Genomic DNA, 24,492 nt, shown 5'->3' with positions numbered 1-24,492 from the left:
CGACTTTGATTGCCACCTGTCTTTTTCAGAGCTGTTTGTTCTGTTTTTTATTCTTCAGATATTGTTTGTTTGCTTATTTTGAGACTCTTTTACAGAAGAGGAAATGAAACACTTACTTGTCAGCAGTATTTAAAAAAAATATATAGCAGAACAGTATTAATTTAATCAAAACTTAAAGATTAAGCATAGCAACCTTTTAAAAAGCATTCACATGTCCTCATTTGGGTTTGTACAGTAGCAGACAGAAACCCTGATGGACATGAGAGGGTTTTTGCCAAAACCCTGATAGACATTAGAACTTGTCCTGGTTTCCTGTTTGGCATATTTGTAGATGTGCTAAAGCCAAAGTTTATTTTAGAAGAAAAATTGGACAAATATAATCAAAGTATGCAAAGCAATGAGAAAAATCAGTATAAATTTGAAATTTTGTATGAATAACTAGAGTTAACTTTTATTTTAAAAAAATAGATATTTAAAAATATTTTCTTCAAGTTTAGTTTTTCTTGCTAACGCTAAAAAAGGGGGAAATGACCCAAACTTGCTACTTGGCATGTTGAAGAATTTCCCAACTCAAGAGCGGGAAATAATCGTGCAAAATTTCTATGATCTATAAAACAAGAAGCATCCCAGTTTTTGATGGGTGTGATGGCAATTCCCTTCTCTTTATAAGAATGAGATGTAAAGAAACCACTTGTAAAGGGTTTTTCTTAATAGGATGCATGTGACTTAGTTGAGAGAGATGATCTTCTCATAAGTATGTGTTTGGAAACTGTCTATATGGTAGGGCTTTGCATATTTTATTACCTCCCTTTACTGCTTTGAAGCTATTATAGCATCTCTAAAATGTATAAAGAACTCATTTGAAGCTCATATACTTAAAAATCTACATATCTAATCTGAGCATGTAGTTATGAAGTCTTTATTATAGGAAAAGATATATTAGCTTTGTTATCATTGATTTTTCCTCTGCTTTTAAAAAATTTATGCTAAGTTCACAAAGCTGCTAAATGGTAAAAAAAAATATTTGCAGAACTTATTTGCAAGGAATTACACATAAATGAGAAGTTAATCTTTTGGAAAATTTTCTCGGGATTTCAATGTAAAGAGCCAGTTTATGAGAATAATATAATACATTTCTGTTTACAAAGCACTGTTAAATGCATGCTCTTATTGACTCACAAAAATCCTGTTATGCTACTACTATCATCATCTTTGTTTAAAAATGAGGCAACAGAGACTCAGATACACAGTACTTAGGCTTCTGTTCTTTATCCTGTGTTGCATAATCTCCACACTATACCATACTTTTTCCCTTTGCCTTGTTGGCCATTTCCAAGACAGCCATGGATCTGCACATTTTCAAGGTAGAATGCCAGTATCAGTTTCTTGATTTTACATAGTGTAATTTATTCTATTCAGACTTTTATTTTAAAGAAGTTGATTGGGATAAGTTATATCCACTTTAGACACTGTTTATAACAATGTCTGGTACATAGTAGGGACTCAGATATTTGTTGAATGAATAAGTAAACTATAAGATATATGAATATCCTTTCAAAGGGAGGATTCCATTTTTGACTGCACAAGGAGGGAAAAGTCATTTAGAGGGCGGAGGAAACAATAATGGAAGTTTGAGTCATATGGCGCCTTGTTACCTGAAGTGTGATCTGTGGATCAGCAGTATCAGCATCACCTGGGGAATTGTTAGTTACGTGAATGATGGGCCCCATCCCAGACCTACTGTATTAGTCTGCCTTTTACAAGATGGTGTGGTATGATGTTTACCATTTTACCAGGTCACGTAGTATCAGGATCACTCTACAGGGCAATGGTTCTTAAACCTGATCACACATTAGAATTACTTGGGGCCATAAAAATAAAATAAAATGACCAGTCCTCATTCTGCATCAATTAAATATAGTCTCTGGATAAAGGCACTCAGTATAATATTTTCTCTAAAACTCCACTAATGATTTTAGCATGCAGCCAAAATTGGGAATTACTGCTCTAATGTAAAGTCCTCAGTGGGTATCAGAACACCTCAGGCTGTTGCTGATAAGACACTGGATTTAGTATAAGATGTTTCATCACAGTGGAACCCAGTTATCTGGTTTAGAATAAGGTGAGGAGTCATTTGAAGTTCTCTGATGCCTATTACATTCCTGACATTGAGCACTTCAAAGAACGTGACCCTCTACCTACAGTCTTTCTAACTATGTTTATGGCTCTTCATCTATGTGGCTTCATAGTTGGTGCTTGTACCAAATGATTGTCAACCATTCAAAAAACTCCCTCCATACTGTGAAAAACTGTCTGGGTCCATGTTTTTCACACTATACATCCATGCCACTTTATTCTGTCAGTGAGTCAAACCCAATTTTTTTTTTTTTTTTTTGAGATGGGGATCTCGCTTGTTGCCCAGGCTAGAGTGCAGTGGCGCAATCTCAGCTCACTGCAACCTCCGCCTCCAGGATTCAAGCAATTCTTGTGCCTTAGCCTCCTGAGTAGCTGGGATTACTGGCGTGTGCCACCATGCTCGGCTAATTTTTGTATTTTTAGTAGAGATGAGGTTTCACCATGTTGGCCAGGCCGGTCACAAACTCCTGAACTCAGGTGATCCACCCACCTCAGCCTCCCAAATTGCCGGGATTACAGGCATGAGCCACCACCCCCAGCCACCCAATCATTTTTTTAAGATAAATTTTGGCTCCAGGAGGAAGAGCCTGAGTGTCTGCCCTGCAAAGACTTTGACTCAACACCAGCTCAGATCCTGCTGCTGGAGACAGAATCTCACCTAGAGGTATGTCCTTGTTTTAGTGGATTGTCTTGGGTTTTTCCTCCTGACCTTTGATCTGGCATATAGCCTCATACAGAACAATAGCGGGAGATAAGAAAAATGGGAGTTTGGGATTCCCATTAAGGGCAATGGAAAGGTTCCTTAAGAGCAATGTGAAGAGAATTGCCTTGTTTCGGAGGCAGTGGGAGCCACTGAAATTTTTGCAATGAACCTATTGTCTGAGACACTGAAATGTTTTTTGAATTAATGAATGCATAAGAGGCTATTTAGAGAGAGAGATACCTGGATTGGTTGGTTAAAGAAGGCAGCTATTGGCTTATTTCCTAAATGGGAATCATTAATTAGATATGGAAGGTGGAAAAGGACATAGAAAAGAAGGAATGATGGGAGACAAAGTGGCACCTAATTGAACTCGGTAGATACATATTACATTAGAATAATGCTTCCCAAGTTTTAACATATGTAAGAATTACCAACAGAACTTGCAAACACACTGATTCCTTGGCCCATACCCCCAGAGACTCTGATTTAGAGGTCCGAGGCAAGCCCCAAGCATTGGTATTTTACTAAGCCAGCTCCCAAGGTGATGCTGATGCTGCTGTTCTGAGGAGCACACTTGTAATAACATTGTATTTGGGCTTGTAAACTTGGAGCTAGAATATTTTGTTTTCGATTTTAGTTCTTCCACTTACTGCCTGTGATATCTTAAGCAAAACTATTACCTTTTCCAGGTAATAGATTAATACTTAAAATACAATAATGTATCATTTACTCAGGGATCTTGTTAAATTGCAGATTCTGATTCAGTTGGTCTGGGATGGAGGCTGAGCTTTTGTATTTCTGAAAGTCTCCCAGGTGACAGCCATGCTACTGGTTCATGAACTGGAGTACTGTTAGCAAGTACCTAGGCATTATTTCCCCATACTTCACATATTTATTGCAATTAAATAAGAACATACAGATAGAAACAGTTTGAAAATTGTGGAGCAAAATGTAAATGTAAGATGATAGTAGTGAATTAATGTAGACAGGAATTGGAAAAAGATGACTGAATTTTAAGCTGACTAGGAGAATTTTGGCACATACATAGAAATAAAGAAGTCAGCAAGGACATCAGGTTTAACAGAAATGTGGATTTTGGGGGGAAAGTAGCCGGTGGTTGAAAATGTAAGACATGAATAAGCTTGAGAAATATTTTAATCTTGAAATAAGAATTTTGGAGTTGTACACATATGATTGAAAGATATTTCTGTATATATGGGTATATAGAAAAAAAAAGAATAAGTAGAGAATCTGGGAAGAGATACCAGTTGGAAGATGTGAGAAGGAAGAGGTACTATTGGAAGATGGATTCTAGTTTAGCACCTTGTCATAGAGACATTACTTGTCTAACCCTGGGCTGTATTAGCAGATTGTATATCCTCATGATTGAGGATAACAGTCTATTGAGTTTCCTAGGCATTCCCCCACTTGGAAATTATTGAAGTTTCCCATTTGCATATGATTTTTGTGGGCAACTATTCCAGGAATGGTAGAAGATACATATCTAAGACTTATGAGTTCCTTGGACCAAGTCATAAGCATTTAGAAAATAGAGTAATTGAGGGAGATCATGAATTGTATAGAAGTGAGGGATTCTGCAATTGAATATCCTTGCCTTATCAATCAGTTCAGACACTTGGACATCTCTGAAGCTCAAGAGAAAATGCCATTCAATACCTTACTAAAAGGAGCATTTTCACAGAGATTATTTAAACACTAGGGAGAATAATAAGTAGATTTACACGCCTATTAGTAGTTGCATAATTTTAAAATAAAAGAGCATGATTTGTTTAAGACGCTAGTGTGTTTGACTGTGTCATGGTGATGTTTTGGTCATTTTCTTAAGGATGCTTCCAAATAATGGCCTCAGATACTAAAAAAAGTTAATAAGAATTCTGACTGAATGTGGTGGCTCACACCTGTAAACCCAAAACTTTGGGAGGCTGAGGTAAGAGGATCTCTTGAGGCCTGAAATTCAAGACAAACCAGGGCAACATAGTGAGACCCCATCTCTATGAAACAAAAACAAAACAAAAACAAAACAATAACAACAACAAAAGCAATAAAACCAATTGGGTGTGGTCCTGCATGCCTGTAAAAAAAAAAATTCTTTTTTTCTTTCCCATAATTCACTGGCTCGTTTGCTTTTTGGGTACTTTTAATTTTCCCTCTAAATTTCAAAGTACTAGGTGTTAAAATCTGGACATTTGTAAGTTTGATTTGCAATCATCTAAACTCTAAATCAACAGAGGTCTCTTTCTAACATTGATTTACTCTCAGAGGGTCATTCATAAACATATTCATTACAGGCACACTCCACGAATATTCAATAATACATCAATCACTGAGCTGTTTATGTTAAAAGACACAATTGAAATTGAACAATATAACTCAATAAAATTACTGGTCTTTTTATTTATTCATCCAAATCCTAGTTGCTCAGTCACTGTAAACAGATCCATTGGAAACAATTCACTTTTCTATTGTTTCAGGATTGATCTTCTCAAACACATGATTATTCTTAATTCAGACAAAATATTTCATTTCTTTAAGTACACGAGAAGGAATTAGAGCCAGCTGAATGCAATAAGAGATGAGGAAGGAAGACGCTCAATAAAAGGAAATCAAACCTGTTTACAAGTCTGGATCTAAACACTTGTGAGGTTTGTGGTTTTGGAAACTATGTTCATATGTTAGAGGAGAGAATGATGAATAGTGGATAAACATGAGTTTAAATGGCCTAGGCCGGATTCTTACTCCTCTTTTCACCCTAAGTATCTCTTTTAAACGAAGAGTTTCACTTACTTTCAAAAAGACCACATGCGGACAAAAGATCAATGAACAGTAAAGTGAGAGAGAAATTCAATTTTTCTGAGAATATTAAGATACATCTACCATCCAGAAGACAATTTAAACTATGGAAGCATTCATAAAAACAATTAATGTATGTAGTCATCATGAGATACACCAAATTATCATCTTATACCAGTGGTAAATCTTGGTTTCCTAAATCTGTTTTTTGTTTCCAGTTCTTCCACTTTGAATATGATACTGAAAATATGCTAAACATATAAATATGCTAAAATCTAACTGGCCCTTGGGCAAATTAGAAACAGAAGTTGGTAAAAATATTAGGACTTTTTTTATTTCAATTTAAAATGCGTTTTTTTAAAACATAAAAACCTTAATATAAGTGTATTCTGGAATCATAGGGATGACCATCAACTAAACAAAGCCTGTCTTGGAGCTCTAGTGCCCTTTGGCATGTGTATTTATTTATCTACATTTTAAACTTAATAATTTTTAAAAAGTATGAGAACAGCTAGGTTGAAGCTACTCAATATGCAGTCATTTTGGATCAATGTGACTTCAGGTGATGGGCTACCAGAAAAGATGCTGGACTGTAAGAGCTTTTTAATTTGTGGGCTTTGGAATTTTGATGACTGAAAAAAAAAAAAAAAAAGGCTAAAGGGAATTGGCGTTTTAATTCCATGTGGCTGAGCTTTTTAGTTGCATTCAGACACTTCTATTTTTACTTCTTCAAGCTGGGCCTGTTTCCAAGAAGGAAGCTGTGGAATTATTGCTCTTACTCCCACACTTAGTGCAATCCCTTACAATACTAAGGAGCGGTCAGATTTTTGCCTGTCCCCTGCATTAAACCTACAAGTAGATCAGATTTCAGGATAAGCAACAAGCAAAAAAGGCCAAAAAATTTCAAGTGAAGCATTGAATCAGCTTGATTTGAATTAGGGTCGAATCAACTGTATAATCTCATGTTCACAGAGTGCTTTGGCCTTAGAACCTGGCTGGTTTTACCCTATAACATGTAAGTTATTCTTTCTTTTTCTTCTTTTTCTTCTTCTCTTCTTCCTTTTATGTTTATTGCCCTGCTGTGTTCCTAAACATTTAAAAGGTTAGCTGTTTGTGTTTTATACAATGGAAAAACTGTTGTTGAAATTTTAGCCTTGAAAAGCACTGACTGTACCTAAAACCAGAAAGAAAGCACTCCTTTGCCTTGCCTCCCATTGGTTGTTCGGAAACAGCTGTTTGACGCCAAGTTTGTACTTTACTCTTATCAGCTCATTTGGTGAGATCAGAATGTGCCTGAATAACTCTGAAGGTTAAAATATGTTGACTGAATTTTCTGCTGCTACCATTCAGCAGCAGCTAGGCTGTGCCTCTCACGATCGTGACACGTAGTGGAAATTTTCCTGGCTTCTATACATCATCATCTCTGCCTGGTGAGTGTCACACTGAGGCAGAGCCACACACTGCCACACTGAGGATGAGCACAGCAGGATGGCCCGCCAATGGGCCTGACAGGGCTGGCCTATGAACATATGGAATTATGCTTGCAATAGAAAGCACACTATTTGCATTGACTTGTCATCATTCAGGGACCACATTTTTTATTTTAGTCTTTTTATCAACCATTGGTGTCTTGTTTAGGGCATCTATAACTTTTTTTTCCAGAGAAAATTGGGCATTATGATTTTCTTACTCAATCTCATAATCATTTTGAGCATTCCAAAAATTATGCTCCACTGGTCCTGACTGCTACTTAAATTGTATATGTTTTATCCAGTCCTTATTGACAATGTAACTCCAAATCCTTCATAATACAAACAGAAGAGTCTTTGATTTTGATAATTTTTTAATCATTCAGTCTTCTTACATAATTGAATCATGCCATATTGTTATTTTTACTCAGCAATTAGAAAATACTCACTGTCTAAGAGTCCAAGAATTTTTAAATATTACAAAATCTTTTTCCATAATCTCATGTTAGTAATACAGTCTTAGTTTAGAAGCATTTTCTAAAAGATGTTAAGCATTAACCTTGCAATTTGTGGTATGCTTATATTTATCGCCAAATAATTTGCAGTGTTTTGTCAGTTATTTATCTAGTTATTTATATGTTTATCTGATACCTATGCTGAAATATTCAAGGACTTTCGACAAGTGTGCTGTGTTAGCAAAAAATACTGTTCAAGGGAGAAAAAAAATACTCTTTTTCACTTGACTACTTCAATACAGCAACTACAGTAGTTACTATATGACTTATTGAACAACCATTAGAAGGAAAGAGATGAAATAGATCAGCTAATTCCCTAAGTCATAGATACTTAATATCTACTTTGTGTGGGTTTATGTCTAAGATATCATGGGAGCTCCACAAAATATATAACCGTTATCCAAATGGCAAAATAATGAACTTATGATAAACATAAATTTTAAAAGGCTTGTGCCTAATTTTTATTCTTTTTTGCTCCTCAATTTCTTTTAAACTTAGAGCTTTCCTGGGCCTCAACCAGTGCCATCTGGGCAAAAATTCAATAAGCTACATGAAGAGCCATTATTGACCAAACATGTGTTATCAGATTTAGATGATTTGATACGCAATTATTCTGAAAAGCAATTAAATATCACACACAATGGTCATGAATAGACAAAATTGTATTTTTATATGAATGATACATCTTAATTTCCCATATCTGTTTTCTCTTTCCAGTACATGTTTTTGCATAAATATTAAAAACCTGCCACATGGGCAAACCATGCCAGTGTTTCCTTTTCATCATATACAGTTATTTGAAGAGGCTGGCATTAATCTGTGAATTTTCCATCTAGCTCATCAGGAAATAGCCAGAAAGAAGAAGTGGTCAAGTAGTTACCTGTGTCCCTATGGGAAGAATGTGGCTCCTTATGGGGAAGATGGGAGAGATAAATTTAGGAAGAAGAACTGAGAATTGTCTTTTCTTCCTAATTCTTGCCTAAATTGAGATAACTTATTATGGATGCTATTTTCATCTTCTGAAATATCTAACCACTTTTTCAAAGACTAGGTTTAATTGGGGAGGATTTTTCCTTCTTCAAGTCTTGCTTCAATTCTAGACTGATTAAGATGTTGAAATATCTATTCTGGTGGTTCTTTCCTTAATGGTATCAGGTTGAATTCTGTCTAAAGTTATACAGGTTTAGATATTGAGTCTCATTAAGATGCGGATGTGTTCCAGGATCTCCACCTAGAACAGCCATTCGAAAATCCCAGAGTAGAGCTAAACTTTGTGTGCATGTGAAGTATGATGCACACACAAAACTACAGTATAGTTGAGAAATGATTGTGAAGATAAAACCATGCCTTATGTACAAAACTCCACACATATAAAAATAATCATGTTCAACTTTACATAATTGTTCATAAAAATAGATTATTTAATATTAGTTTTTTCTGAACACAATATGAAAGTAAAATTCTAAAAGTGAAATTATTTGTAATGCACAAGAGTGCTTTACATTAAAAAATTGTAGCTATATCCCCCTAAGCAAATCAATTAACTTCTCTGGTTGTGGTTTCCTCTTCTGCAAAACTAGAGGATTGGATCAGCTATTTCTCAGGTTTCTCTCAGGTTCAGTACTTAATAATCCTGTGACTCATTTTATGTAATTCATCACACCTTAATTTATGAACTTCTAATTACATATTTGTGTGTAGGCTTTTCTTAAAATGGTTTCATACCATTTGTTATATTAATACTTGCTTAACATTTAAAGACAAATTAAAGATAGAGGAGAATGAACAAGAGACGGGAATAAGAAATAGTTCCTAAAGCCCAAGGTACTAAAAGATATAACAGGCAATACAATTTTGTGGGTATTTTTGAAGACAAGGAAAGTCACTGTAAACTTTAGTTTCTATTTTGTGCCATATATGTTATGGCTGCTAGTTACTTAATCTCACAATAACTCTAAAATAGATATTAATGTCCAGTGTATACTGCTAAGTAAACTATGGCTCAGAAAAATCCAAATCCATTGAATTAGGAAGTAACACAGGTGAGGTCTTTGGGTTTGAGTGGTTCTTTACATGCTCTTACCAGATAATGATGCAGTCTTTGTTTATCAGGATGAAACAGCAAAAGAGAACTGCGCATAGAAGGGTAAAGTAGCACATGAAATATCTAGGCTCCTAAAGAGTTCCAAAATAATATCTTTTATCAGCATTTGAATTTTTATTAAAAAATTCTTACCCAGAATAAATTGAAATAAAGTATGAAAGACCACATGCGGTGCTAACAAAGACTTATGTCTGCTGATGCTGTACAGTGATATGATAATGCCCATCAGAGCAATAAAATATTTACTAAATAAATATGGATTGAAGCTTTGAGCAAAGGTCATCATTGTTTTTCTCGTAACACAGAACTACTTCCACGAGAATGATATGTGCATAAAATTTGCCCTCTACAAGAGATTACCTAAATAATTATTGTTATTTTGTAGAAGGTTTGTATTGCCCTTCAAGTCCGATAATGAATATTGAGGGCTTCCTGTTCAAATCTATGAAATAAAGGATAATTTATGCTTATTCATATAATAACTAAGAAGGTATCAAATTTTTTTTTTACTGGATTGAAGTAATGGAAATGGCGAGAAGAAGGGAGAATGAATCTATTTTTAAAAGAAGAAAAATGTAATTAAATCATTTTGGGGTATAAGAATTTGCAGAACTATTATAAATAGAAGGGCCCATCTCAGCTTGATTACTTCAAAACAGCTTCCTGCAACCTCCCACCAAGTAGATGAGCAATTAGTATAATCACAGCAATAAGTCAAAGACACTTGCTGTTCAAACTTGTGTTGCAACTTTTCCTTTTGGCATTGCTCCTAGCCTCTTCCAGTTCCACACACAGACACAAATGCACATATTTAATAAAATTTTAGTTGGTAAAAGGCAAATGCCTAGGTTTGACTTCTGTTTTTGTATCAAGGTTAAGTAAAGGACACTGAACAAGTGAAACTGTGCTGAAAACAACAGTGGCCAAGGCAGAGATATTCTTATACCCCAACCCGTTGTGCAGATGGAAGTCTGGCCAAAAAACCAGAAAGCATCAAGTCTGACTGTGAGTCAATCTGTCAGCACAAGTACAAGGTGACTCAGGGAAAGACTGCATTTTTGGGTTTTCTGGGAAATACTCAAGGGTTCTAGTACATTTATGTGTGTTGGATATTGTTGTCAGGAAAGTATAAAAATGACTTCATAAATAGAAAGAATGAACTTTTAATAAGTGATTCTCTGCTAAAAAACAAAGAGTAAGAGTAACCTAAGTGAATTCATTTTTTAAAGAGATTTTCAATGGGCAGATATTAGAATTAACTACCTGTATCTACACTTCAGTCTGAGATACTTCCATATTTGTAAATCTTATACTACTAAGTTGACTCGGTACACAATAAATTGTTTCTAAGAAGCAGCAGCACAGCAAAACAGGCTTTGCAACACCAGTCATGTGATCTTTTAAACTATGTTTTTAGAGTGTCTAATTTTAAGGTTTGCTTTAGGTTTTATCTACAAATTTAATTCATTGTTACAAGTTGCCAAATTATTGGTTTGTCTGGATCTTCCATGTTAATAAGAATTTAAAGAAATGTTTAATGTTGTTGAATAATAGGAAGAAGAGAGAGCTTTATATCTTTGATTTTTCAGTCTCCCCGGTATTGCTAGGTATTTTAAATACCCAGCATATGTCTATTCCATTGCGTCAATTATGACAGCTTTGATTTTTCACTAGTTTGGGAGTTCTTCTATGGGTGTTTCCAAATGCATTCTTTCTTTTTTCTCTAATTAAAGAAATTCATCAACTTAGGGGGGAAAACGTCAAATTCAACTTTTTATGAAATTCTGCTGAAAGGCTACAGAAGGTATGCAGCAAAATACATTTAACACATTTCAACTATTAAACGGCAACTAGTTTTTTTTTATTGCAGATAAGCATTTTTTGAGGTCAGAAGGAATCTGATTTTTCTATTGAAATGTTATGTAGGAAGACCTGAACACACATAGATACTGAGACTGAGTTCTCGGGGAATAGTATTCCATGTGCCCAAAAAATTTTGCTTACTGAACACATGATTTTAAGAGAGATTATTAGTAACAGTGATAAGTATCAAGGCATAAGATCAAAATGGAAAAAGAGAAAGGACAGAAGATTGATTTCTAAGAATGTAAATTATCCTGAAACTGGATACATGGAAAGTTTAGAACAACAGGAAGAAAGGAGAAACTTTAGAGGCAGAAATTCAAGGTCAGAGGTCATCATCATATAGGAATTTGAATCAGCTAGGAAAGACAATTGCAAACCTTAACTTTGTCTTTAAATATCACACAAGGAAAAGAACAGTACAAGTACTTAAATACACAATTTACCATAGATGCCATACCATGATGATACAGATGACTGAAAAATTGCAGTTGAAATATATCAATGTAAATATATTATTATTTGAAATATAAAGGCAAATGCCTCATAATGTTGTGGAATTTGGCTTATTTTTAAAGAATAACTCAGTTTTAAGTAATGTGCATATTATGGGCTGAGTTTTGTTCCCCCAAATTCATGTGTTGAAGTCCTAACCTTCAGTACCTCAGAATGTGACTGTATTTGAAGATAAGGTCTTTGATAAGATAAGGGGTAATTAAGTTAAAATAAGGTCTTTAGGGTGGAGATTAATCCAGTATGGCTGGTGTTCATATAAGAAACAGAAAATTGAACACAGACATGGACAAAGAGCATGTGAAGACACCGGAAGAAGATGGCTAAGTACAAGCCCAGAAGAGAGCCCCCTGAAGACACCAATCCTGCCAACATCTTAATCTTGGACTTCCATCCTCCAGAACTTCAAGGAAATATGTTTTGGTTGGTTAAGGCATCCACTCTATCCTGCTTTGTTATGGCAACCTCTAGATAACTAATGCAGTTGGACAGCATTTTATTCAAAGGAAATTAGAAGAGAGAAATTTCTACAGAACAGGAAACACTGATGATTCTTTTGAAAGATGTAAAGAACCTCTTAGATTTCATCTGGCCCAAGTGCCCTTGAGATCAAGAAGCTTCGTGAGGGTCCACATTTGTTTTTCCTCATTTTGGAAATGGTTAGTAATTACCCAGAGTGACATGCTGAGAAAAAAACTGAAAAACCACAAGGCCTTTAGGTGAGGGTGAGTGTGGAGGGAAGGGGAGAGCTCTAAATGAAGCATATTCTATACTGATCAGTGATGCCTTCCTGGGTGAGGGGTAGTGATAGTGAGTGACCACACACATGCATGTGTTGACCCAGAATTATATGGTGAATTTTTAATTCAAAAGTTTCTGTGTATGAATCCGTTTGTTCATGGGTCACTACTCTGGTCACCTTGGAATTAGGGTTATTTCATGTACTCCCTCATTCTTTATTTGACCAAATAGAAAAGTTTAGATATAAATAAAAACTATGGGCCGGGCGCGGTGGCTCAAGCCTGTAATCCCAGCACTTTGGGAGGCCGAGACGGGCGGATCACGAGGTCAGGAGATCGAGAGCATCCTGGCTAACACGGTGAAACCCTGTCTCTACTAAAAAATACAAAAAAAAAAAAAAAAAAAAAAAAAAAAACTAGCCGGGCGAGGTGGCGGGCGACTGTATTCCCAGCTACTTGGGAAGCTGAGGCAGGAGAATGGTGTAAACCCGGGAGACGGAGCTTGCAGTGAGCTGAGATCCGGCCACTGCACTCCAGCCTGGGCGACAGAGCGAGACTCCGTCTCAAAACAAACAAACAAACAAACAGACAAAAAACGATGAGACAAATTAAAAATATATAATGTGTTGAATAGTACTTTTTTTGAGTGAGGCAGGGAAAGGCATCCCTATAGTTACTGTGTTCTAGCAGGTAAACTCTTTCACAAGATGAGAAACTAGAGAAGGTTAGTTACTGTGACACTTAGATAGCACAGCTACTTAAGGAGTTGATATCCACATTTTCCAGATCTTACAGAGTTTTACAATGTTTAATGAATAGCAAAATATGATGGTTATTACAGTAATCATCTTTTCTGGATGCTGAGGGAAGGAAGATAGTAGTATTTTTGCCTTACTTGCCTATTACCTCGTATTACCCGCATTCTCAGAGGTTACAGGGCTCTTCCCCCTTGCTTTTGAAAATGTGATGCAAAGACATGGCATTCCTGCCATTTTTTTTTTTTTTTCCGTTTTGATGTACTTTAGTGGCTGGAGTTAACGCTGCAATATTGAGCCCCAAATGGCTTCAACTGTCATTGAGGAAGGAGTGTAAATCTGAAAAGATCTTTCCCATTCCAGTCTGCCTGAGAGCTGCTCCTCCCCCCCTTGGGCAGGGAACCCAGAGAATCGGAAGCAGATCTTCTTGCTCTGGGGTCACTCTGTCAGCTTTGATGCTGACCAGCAAGGGATAACTCAGCTACTGTTTTGTTTTGTTTTGTTTTTTGAGGGGAGGAAGGAAGCTGCATAACTTGATTAAGTATCAGTACATCATTTTTAAAGGGATGCTCTGTTCGATTCAGAACCACGCTCCTTTCTAGGAACATGCTAATTATTGGCTAATCAATATTCTCAATACCACCCTCCAAATCTCTACAATGTTAATGCTATTTTTAACATTGAATCTACAACAGGAGACCTATTATTCTGCTGAATATTCTGAAATTAGAGGCATAAAGATGACACAAAAAGCAATTCAGAGATGGATCAAGAAATATTATAAAATATCAGGGAGACTATTTCCATATATTCTCTATTGCATGTTATTTTTAATTTTTCAAATTTAGTTCCTTTGTTTTTGAAAACTAAGCTACCTATGTTTCGTCCTTTTTAAGCATGTATTCTTTTCTATCTGAGGTTATTAGTCACAAACTAATCTTTTACATTAATTTATCAATATGACTTTTCTTCTGTGAATTTCACATCAGTTTGCTATGGCTCTTTGAAATAGTTACTCTTGTCCTCATTTTAGAGATGGTGATACTAAGACAGAAAATGGTAAGGTAATTTATTCATCGTTTCCGAGAACTCTATACCCTGTCAACTTCAAATTACAAATCATAGTGCACGCTGGAGCATATGTTGGGCTTCCCCTTGATTAATAGGGAGGAGGGTGGGCTTGATGACCTCTGCAGGAGGCTTCCAACTCTGTAATACTAGGATCTTAATTCTGAAGAATGGTCCTGATGGTAACTAGAATCAAGCTATTCCCCCACCCTTTCGTTCAAAACTTAAGACAAAGCACACGCTCATGCAAAATATTTTTTCTCCCTGCTAATTATAGGGGAAAATATCCATTTCTGCTAAGCATTGTTATATTCTAATTTAGTTATGAGTGTGGGTTGGTGAAAGGACCTATCTTATTAACACTGTTTTTTGGAAACTCTAGGGGGATTTTGAACTGGGGGAAGGACACAGCGGGAAGTTTGGGTCCAGCTCAGTGAATGACATGTTTGTACTGGACAATGTAGCAGTTTCTCCTAAGCTTCCAATCTGAGTATCAGCTGACTACATTCACAAAATAAGCTGATGATATTTAGATTTTACCAAGACTAATTAAGCGAGATGCACATTTCCCAGTAGATCTCTGTGACTGAGGTGTGAATTTAATTTTTTTTAAATTAACAAAGTGATTTTGTGTAGTCTCTTTTGTCAAATTAGTTTTTATTTTCATTCCAATATCTTGATTCTTGGTTCATAGGAAAAGCAATAACTTCATTTGATTGTAATTAAATAAGGGGGAAAACATTTTACTTTTTCTTTATTATTGCTTCTAAACTCCGAAAGAAGGAAATAGCATGCTTTAAATAAAGACAGAAGATTCTCTGAGTGGAACTATGATAGCAGTTATTGTGTATCAGCTTTTCTTGAGCATTAAGATTTTTTTTAGAAGTATGTTTATCACCCTACACACCTTTCTGGAGGTTTAATGTAAACTTGGAGGAGCTGGTAGAGGTGTTGGGATTTGAACGAGGTTTCTGTTCCTTTACTTTCGCCTTAGTTTCTCTTGCTTATCTGACCAAAGTTTGGAATCTAGTCTCATCTTCATGTGTTTTGAAAATCTAACAAATCTAGAAGATGGTGTGAATGTGCATATATTTAAACACTGAAATTTCGTCAAGGACATGAAAGAAAGACATGTTTTCTAACAAAACAGAAAAAAACAAAAATAAGAACAGAATGCTTTTAACATTGCTTAAAGAACTACAGAACTGTGGTGATAAAGTGAGTATGTCATAAAAGGTAGGCTATGTAGATCTACGTGTGATAATTGTGTACAATTCATTGATAGGGGTGTACTTTCTACTTGATCACATGTCCTCCTCCTAGATATCTTGCCTATAGGTACAGAAGTATCTATTATATGGGTTTAGGCTTATTCTGAGACATATTTCTCTTAATGTAAGCTGAAGCAGAGATGAACTATATTGGCAGATTCAAGTGACCTTTTCATCACAATGAGTAACTGAAGGATGGACTGTTAAGCTATGGAATATTGCTGAAACCAAGGCTGCTGTAATGCAGTTATACTTTCATAAGTCTGAATAGAAAAAAAAAGTCACATCATGGAAAAGAGAACTCAATAAAATATTGGACTTCCACACTATTTCTGTGTACTATATGTTCTTGAATAAATATTCTCATAAATGCCTGCAAAATTCATGGTTTTTTACTTTTTCATTTTTTATTTTTTTGCTTCCATTGTTCGGCAGTCTTGGAGATATGTGATACCTTGCTTTAGGAGCTGTAGAGCTCTGACAGAAGACCCATATTATAATTCCTGCATAACTAAGAAAAAGAAACTGGACTATACCAATGAAAAAAAAAGACTTAGAACCAGAAAGCTGACCTGAAAAGTCATAATTAATGTGTTGATATTTTCAGAAATTGAAATTTATTTGAAAGTTTCAAGTTTCTGGTACTTTATAGCAAAATATGGAAACTGACAAAAATATAAAGTGAAAGTCTTCCTAATGATAGCTCATTCTCCAAAAGTTTATTCTACAAAGATAAATGAAGACAAAATTGTAACTATCACAACCACCCTCTTATTTGATGTTCACTGAGAAAGGAGATATTGTTTTTTTTCTCTTAAATTATCACCAGATTGTAATAAATAATGTGTATTAGCATGATTAATATTATGATTTATTGATAATTTTAATAACTTAAAATCCATCTTGTAGGTTTCAGTATTTTAAAATCTTTGTTTTAAAATTAAAAACCCAAGCTCATAGGAAAAGATACAAATTTTAACAGATTTTATCTGGCATATAAAAGGCATTGCCACAGTTTGGCTAACTTAGACAAATATGTCCATCTGGACATTGTAAGTGATTTGGTAGAAATATAGGCATTACACATGTGGATGCAAACCCACTTATATAGTATCACTGGTCAAACCTTTAAAGATTAGTTTGAGCAGGAAAACCTTATGAGAATATGAAGCTGCCACCTTAATAGCATTCATTATGTTTAGTTTTAATAAAGAAATAGCTTTATTTTGGCATAAGAAGTATAGGAAATCAAGTTGAATTTGTGTCACATTGTACTGAGTAGGTTAGGCATAGGACATATAGGACCTAAGGTTTTTAGTGTAAGTCAGTGTTTCAGTTGAATATAAGTAATTAATCAGTATCTAATGTGGTTTTGGGGCCACAGGGTAACTTAGTTTTCATATCCTAAACAAACCTACATTTTTAGTTGCTTTCAGACAATAGGTAAATGCTTCAAAGAAATGACCAACTACATAGTTCAGATGGGCAAGATCTTACCAGTTTTATAAAAAGAAGCCTCAAATGCTGTCAACTTACATATGGATATCCAGATTTATACCATAAAGTAGGAAACACTTCTAATACTGTGTATAAAACTTAAGAAATGGTTTAATTTTAAACACATAAATCATACTTAATCTAACAATATACACATTATGTGAAAATGTCATCTAACTCTTTGCCTTTCAAGTTCATATAATAGTACAGAAAACTCAGATATTTTCTTTATCTTTCTTTTTTTAAAAACAGATTCATTACCCTGTAGGTTTCAGTTAGTTAATATTGAACAGGGATTCAGGGAAGTATTCTTTTTTAAATTATTGAAGAGATCTGAATATGTTTATAAACCGAGACAGATATCCCAGTGGAGGAATACTGAAACCAAAAACTGAGGAAATCTGTTCACAGTCCTGGAGGAGCTGAACAACGGAGACAGGGGAATTGGATGTTAAAATTATATCATCTGCAAGTGGGTGAAGAATTTGATCTTTCAAAGCTGGGAGCACATTGCTTCTCTAATATGATCCTGGACATGCCCAATTATCCTATTATTTGTGATGTTTATAGATATATATAATTGGTGAGATGCATTTCTGACTCTGAAATAGCTTTGAATACTGATTATTTTATTTTATTGATACCTAACATTTTATATATTTGTGGGGTACATGTGAGTATTTGTTGATATGTTATTATTTGTGCTTACTTTTATACATGACTTTTCTCTTTTCACATTGGCTCCAGGAGAATTATAAATTAGCAAGAAAACAAAGAGCAAGTTTTTGTCATTGGTTGGCTGGTGGTTGGTTTTTTTTTTTTTTCTTTTGTTTTCAAGCTTCCAAAGAGGATCTTGAAGCATTCATCAGAAATAATTGGAGGTGGCTGGGCGTGGTGGCTCACGCCTGTAATCCCAGCACTTTGGGAGGCTGAGGTGGATGGATCACTTGAGGCCAGGAATTCAAGACAAGCCTGGCCAACATGGCAAAACCCCGTCTCCACTAAAAATACGAAAATTAGCTGGCGTGGTAGTGAGCTCCTGTAGTCACAGCTACTAGGAGGCTGAGGCAGGAGAATCACTTGAACCCGGGAGACGGAGGCTGCAGTGAGCTGAGATCCCACCACTGCACTCCACCCTGAGTGACAGAACCAGATTTTGTCTCAAAAAAAAAAAAAAGAAAAGAAAAGAAAAAAGAAAAAGAAATAATAATTAGAGGTGTAGGGGAGCAATGTCTTAATTGACAGGCTGTATAGCAACTATTACTGCTAGAAGCAAAAAACAATGAGGGAATGGAGCCAATGCCTCAGACCACCTACTGACCACCAGGTGAGCACCATGTCACAGCAGGGCTGGGGATATGCGCTGGCTCTTCTCTTCAGAGCTGAGAAGGTTGCCCAGTGGGAGCTCCTTGACTATTGCTTGTCGGTCATCCTAAAATGTTGATGGCTGCTGTGTCCCAAGATATCCTCAGCCCTGTTTGTATATTTCCCTTTCTATTGTGTAGCCTAGAACACTTACCGGTTCCCCTGGGTTCTAAAGTGGGGTCCAAGATGGGCCGAGATGAGCACTTGTCCTTGAAGAGATTGGAAAGCAGTGACGTCTCAGCTGTTTTACACAATTAGACACTGGGGATGCATTCAGTGCTTTTTGGAAAGGAAACATAAAGATGGCAAGACTTCATGCTTAGGTAGCAAATTACAATTTCCAAAGCCTTTTTATACCTTCAATATTAAATTCAGTGTTCTAATTATGGTAAATGGCACCACCAAGGTTATAGCCTGACTTTTTGAGGCTTGAAATTTATACTATTTAGACAGCTTTTGTTAGGAAAAATTAGGAAAAAATAAATTCAAAATTAGGTTGCCACATAACTATTTCTTTTTTCTTTTTTCCTTTTTTTTTGAGACAGTCTCTCTTTGTCACCCAGGCTGGAGTGCAGTGGGGAGACCTCAGCTCACTGCAACCTCCACCTCCCGGTTCAAGCAATTCTCCTGCCTCAGCCTCCCAAGTAGCTGGGATTCAAGGTGCCCACCACCATGCCTGTCTAACTTTTTTGTGTGTGTTTTTAGTAGAGATGGGGTTTTGTCATGTTGGCCAGCCTGGTCTCGAACTCTCGACCTCAGGTGATCCACCTGCCTCGGCCTCCCAAAGTACTGGGATTACAGGTGTGAGCCACCATGCCTGGCCTAACTATTTCTTTAAAATGAGACATCACAATAATAAATTACAAAATTTTAAAAGGTGAAGAACTGCAAAATCAGAAAATCCAGAAAATAACATAATATTTGAAAGAATCAAGTGCTTCAACCATGTCTGTACAATTTTTTTTCCTACTTTTGGCCACACATTTATGGTCATTTCTCCATATTACACAATTTATAATATTTTCTATAGAAACAATAAAATGATATTCTTTCTTGTCTCTAGCATAATCCTTTCTTTAAAAAATTAACCATAAAAATAAACTAAAATAAAATTCAAATACCTGACAGTTTAGAAAGTTTACTTTAGCTTCAGAGTAGTCGTTGATGATGTCATAAAAATTTTCAAAATTGTTGTCATATTTAGAAGCTGTGGGTCTCATAGAAAAAATATCTGCGAAGTGTTTGTTGAGCATGATCCTTCTCAAATATACTTACTTTATGTTCTTTTGATATAGGTTTGTGCCCAAGAAGCACACATTTCTGGTAAATTTCATTGTGTGTAAGTCTCATACAAATTAAATGGCAAATGGATAATTTGTATTTTTTAATAACTTCCATTTTGATCAATTATTGATAAGAACCTATCCTTCACTTAGAATTTTACACAGCTAATTCTGGGAAGAATTTTCCTCATAGTTTTTCTGGCCCTGTACATTTCTGTATTGTTTTTCATCCAATGCTCACATACTTTGGGTGCCAGACATCATAGGACAGATTCATTTTGTTGTAGCATCTCTGGCCCTGTACGTTGGTGTCATGATGCCAGGACAGTCAGCACAATGGGAGGCATGACTATTCCTGTAGCCCAGTCCCACACATGGAGAGAAAGCAACAACCTAACCATATATTAAAGAGACTACAGACCACATTAATACACTCTACTGAAATCAAACTAAATTATCCTATACAAGTTATCTACAGCTATGCAAGAAAAAAAAGTCCCACATTATTAAAACAGTAGACATTTTATTGCTTATAGTTTTGTTGGTTGGATATTTGTGGCTCAGTGGGGATGACTTGTCTCTACTCTATGTGATGTCAGCTGAGGTGACTTGATTAGGGCTAAGAGATTGCTTCATTCTCAATAAACGGGGCTTTGCTGTTACTGTCAAACTGGGGCAATGTGGTTCTCTTCCATGTGACTTCACTCTCCATATGGTAGTCCGTTCACTATGATCGTTTTCTCCACACGTTCTCTGTCTCCCCAGGCTAGCCTGGACCTCTTTTTGTGGAGACTGGATTCCAATACTCAAAGTAGAAGTATATGTTTTCTCCAAACAGGGCTTTAAGACTTCACTTCTGCAACATTCTATTGATGAAAGCAAGTCACAAGACCAGACTGGTTCAAGGGGTGCAGAAATAGACCCTACTTCTTGACGGAGGGAGCAGTAGAGTTACATTGCAAAGGGATTTGGACAAAAAAAGGAGTGATTTATTAGGAATCATGTTTAACAATTTACCGCAATCCCCAGCGCAACTTCCTGTTAGCTGGATCCAGAAATGTCTACAACTACTGCAATGCCATTTGACCTTAGGAGTGATGTGACCCAGGGTAAAGAGACGGTAGTCTGAACCCATCAGTTTAGTTTTGGAAGGTATAAAAAATATGTAACAACATGAATGCACTTTTAGGGTCAGACAAGAGTCTTGGAAAGAGTCTGTAAAAGGGAGGAGTCCTGAGGCCTAAGCCTCATGAGTGTCAGTGCTTACCTGTATCTAGGCACTGGCAATCCCCCTTTTTGATAAGGCCAAGATCGATTGTTTTCCTTTCCTACCTACTCCATATCTAATTGATGTGCAAACACTGTTAACACAAAGAACCCCTAAATTCAACAATTTGTGAAGAATTTTTACACTAACATGTTAGTTCAAAAACTCAACATTGCTTGCTAAGACTATTGTAATAAACTCCTCTATGATCCTAATTTGATTCTTGCTCCTCTTATTTTTTACACAGTCATCAGAGTAAATCTTTTCAAAGGTAAATTGGATTTTATGACTTTTCTGCTTCGAATTAGTTTCATGTATACATTAAAATATATTTCCAAACTATTCTATGCCGAACTGTCACTGGCCACCTCCAGAATGTGATTTTCAACCATTTTCTCTATTTTGCTCTCTATCTCCCTCTCTCTCTGCTCTGGTTTTATTATTTTTAACCACTGCTAGAATATAAGATCCTTAAGAACAAAGAATTCTGTCTATCAGCTTATTCCCTGGTTCTAACCTAGCACAAGGTAGTGGCACAATAAGCATTTATTAAATAAGTAGATATTATATAATTAAAATTTAGCAACAAATTCTATATGTATGATCATTCAATTTGAGTGAAAAAGTTCTGATGAAATAATCAAAATCACCTTAAGCATACGAAAGAGTTAAGGCCCAGACATTATTCTGCTGCTGTCTCTGCTAAACACATGCCAACACGTTAAGGCTTATTTCAGTGAGAGATCAACTTAACCCAGATTCTTACTATTATAAAAGAGTACCATGAACCCATGGAAGCTGGCTTTATTTCTGAATCTGTTTCCTCTTTTAATTAATAGCAAAACGTTTACAAAGGAATAATTAATAGGCGCTTACCCTTGGCATAGCATGCTGGAACATGTGGTCATTCATGCTAGGGAGCATTTAGGCATGATTTCTACATCAACCCCACTGTTCTCTCTCCAGAGCTGAAGCTATGAGACAATTCAAAGATAATACGGTAGTCAATTCTGTTTTCTCAGACAGCTCTCACTCACAAACGGATGAGTGACTCTTTATTAAGTTCTAGAAAATAAATCACAGACTATCTTTTAAGAAGTCAGAGTCACGTTTTTACTTGCTGATGAGGCACAGGACTTGGAAATACATCCTCAGCATCAAATAACGACAGACCTTCCAGATCTTATTGTGTTGGGCACCACATGGTTAAGCTTCTTACTGCGTTAATTTGGTTTTGCGAAGGCCATTTCCAAGTAGAGTTATGAGGATATGTATGGAAGAAAGGAGAGACGAGTGGGAACAAAGCAGAGCTAACATAAAGACTACCATATCATAAGCATCCTGGTTAGAGACAGTGTTGATTATGCTCAATGTCACTTTTTCTCCCTGTAGGATATGGACAGTGAAGTTTCTCAGCTATCCTGGGGAGCCAGAGCATAAATTGAAACGAGCTGCCTCAGGCTCCAGGCAGGGGAAGAAAAACAAGAACCAATTCCTTTGCCTTGAAAAAGATACAATAAGCAAATAAGTAGAGGTTTAGTAAGGAACTAGTGAAAGCTTTAAAATAATTTTATGAAGATTTCTAACCATACAGCAGTCCTATCCTCAAGATATACTTACATCAAGAGTCAAATTTTCTCTAGAGATCTATTAGGTATGCCAACTAATTCCTTAATAGGCTTTTGAAATTTGCATATTCCTTAATAAGTTCTTTAAAAATGAGCAACCAACATATTTATCAGGTAAGCAGTGCACGCTGGGTAAATAATGTAGGTTTATTATTTACTTAGGGCATTGCTCTGATCTTTTATGAATACTGTCTGATGGTTAAGAAAAATACATATCTCTCTTCTTTTTATATTTCTTAAGCCAAAGGCAGGATTTGTACTTCCATTAAAGATTTATTAAATTCAAAAATAAGGAAATTGCATGTTAAAAAAAGCTAGCCTTCTCTTTAGGCCTTTCATATTAAAATAACATTAAAGAGGATGAAAACAAAGCAAATTTAATTTGTTTCCCTGATTTCTCACTTCTTTATTCATACTCTTCTGTCTTCTATTAATTTTCACCAGAGCTGGATCGGGTTTTCTCTTAACTCTGAAATTCCCTCACTTTTGTTAGTTTAAGCGATACCCACAGGGGACATTTTTCAAAGTGGTATGCTAGGTTTTAGCTGTGGGAGGCCCATTAATACAGCACATAGAATTTTACTCCCCATAATGACATTTAAAGAGAGCTATTTGTTTTGACTGTGTTCTTTGTGTAGGCCTGAAGGTTACCATAGTAAAACCCCTTTGGCAAATGTGCAGTCAGAAATTTCTGGGTTAAAGTGGTAGGGGGTAAGGGAGAGGACAATTCCAAAATATTTCATGAGCAAAGTCCTGATAAAAGGGAGGGTCTCTGGGGTCTGGTTTGTTCCTATTTCCTTCTCTGAAAAACAAGAACAAGTGCCTCTCATACTCTCTTTCATCTACCCTCAGAAACCTACACCTCCAAAGCTTACAAATTCTAATCTTTCCGATTCTTGCTACATATTGGATTTTATGGTATTGTTATGTTAATTTTATGTTATGTTCAGTTTCTTGACTATGGTAACAAATGATTATGAAACTCAAAGCTTCAGAGGTAGTCAACAAGGAAGGACTTTGAAGTTAGCTATGCATTCAAATTTGTAATTTCCTTTGAGAGATCAGCTGTTTACTGTTTAAACTTGCACAAGGCACTTAACTTCTCTGAGCTTTATTTTCCATCAGTAAAAATGGAATAATACTATATCTTCTAGCAGAATTGTTATAAAAACTGCTTGAGGTGGAGAGCAATTTTCCAACACAAATCTTGGTCTGTGTTAAGCACAGATAAATGATAGCTTTCCATCTCTTAACATTTGCTACTGTTTGGGATAGAATAACCAAAGAGAGATGTGCATTCTTTTATTATAACAAATCTTTTGTAAAGTCTTATAAAGACAAGAAAACAGTAACCATACTGGTTGCTGTAAGTATGCTGTTAAGAGGATTTCATTTGACCCTGCTCAATCTGTTCTGTCTGAATTCTATCAGGTACATCCAAATAATGTAACATCCTCTTCTATTGTGGCTGAATGTTTATGTCTTGATGATTCATGCATTTGAA

The 24,492-nt window shown here is 35.8% G+C and overlaps 1 long non-coding RNA gene across 1 annotated transcript in view; it reads left to right on the top strand.

Moving 5' to 3' along the window:
- LOC105531253 overlaps window positions 1-21,572 on the top strand; it is a 29,880-nt gene extending 8,308 nt beyond the window's left edge. The window contains exons 3-4 of the long non-coding RNA XR_001004766.1: window positions 14,599-14,668; window positions 20,859-21,572. This is a non-coding gene — a long non-coding RNA (uncharacterized LOC105531253). The remainder of the gene's footprint in view (window positions 1-14,598; window positions 14,669-20,858) is intronic.
- The last annotated feature ends 2,920 nt before the right edge of the window (window positions 21,573-24,492 follow it).

The sequence above is a fragment of the Mandrillus leucophaeus genome, unplaced genomic scaffold, assembly GCF_000951045.1.
Source record: "Mandrillus leucophaeus isolate KB7577 unplaced genomic scaffold, Mleu.le_1.0 Scaffold876, whole genome shotgun sequence".
Taxonomy (NCBI): domain Eukaryota; kingdom Metazoa; phylum Chordata; class Mammalia; order Primates; family Cercopithecidae; genus Mandrillus; species Mandrillus leucophaeus.
The sequence above is the reverse complement of the archived record's forward strand: the minus strand, read 5'-3'. Positions and strand labels throughout refer to the sequence as shown.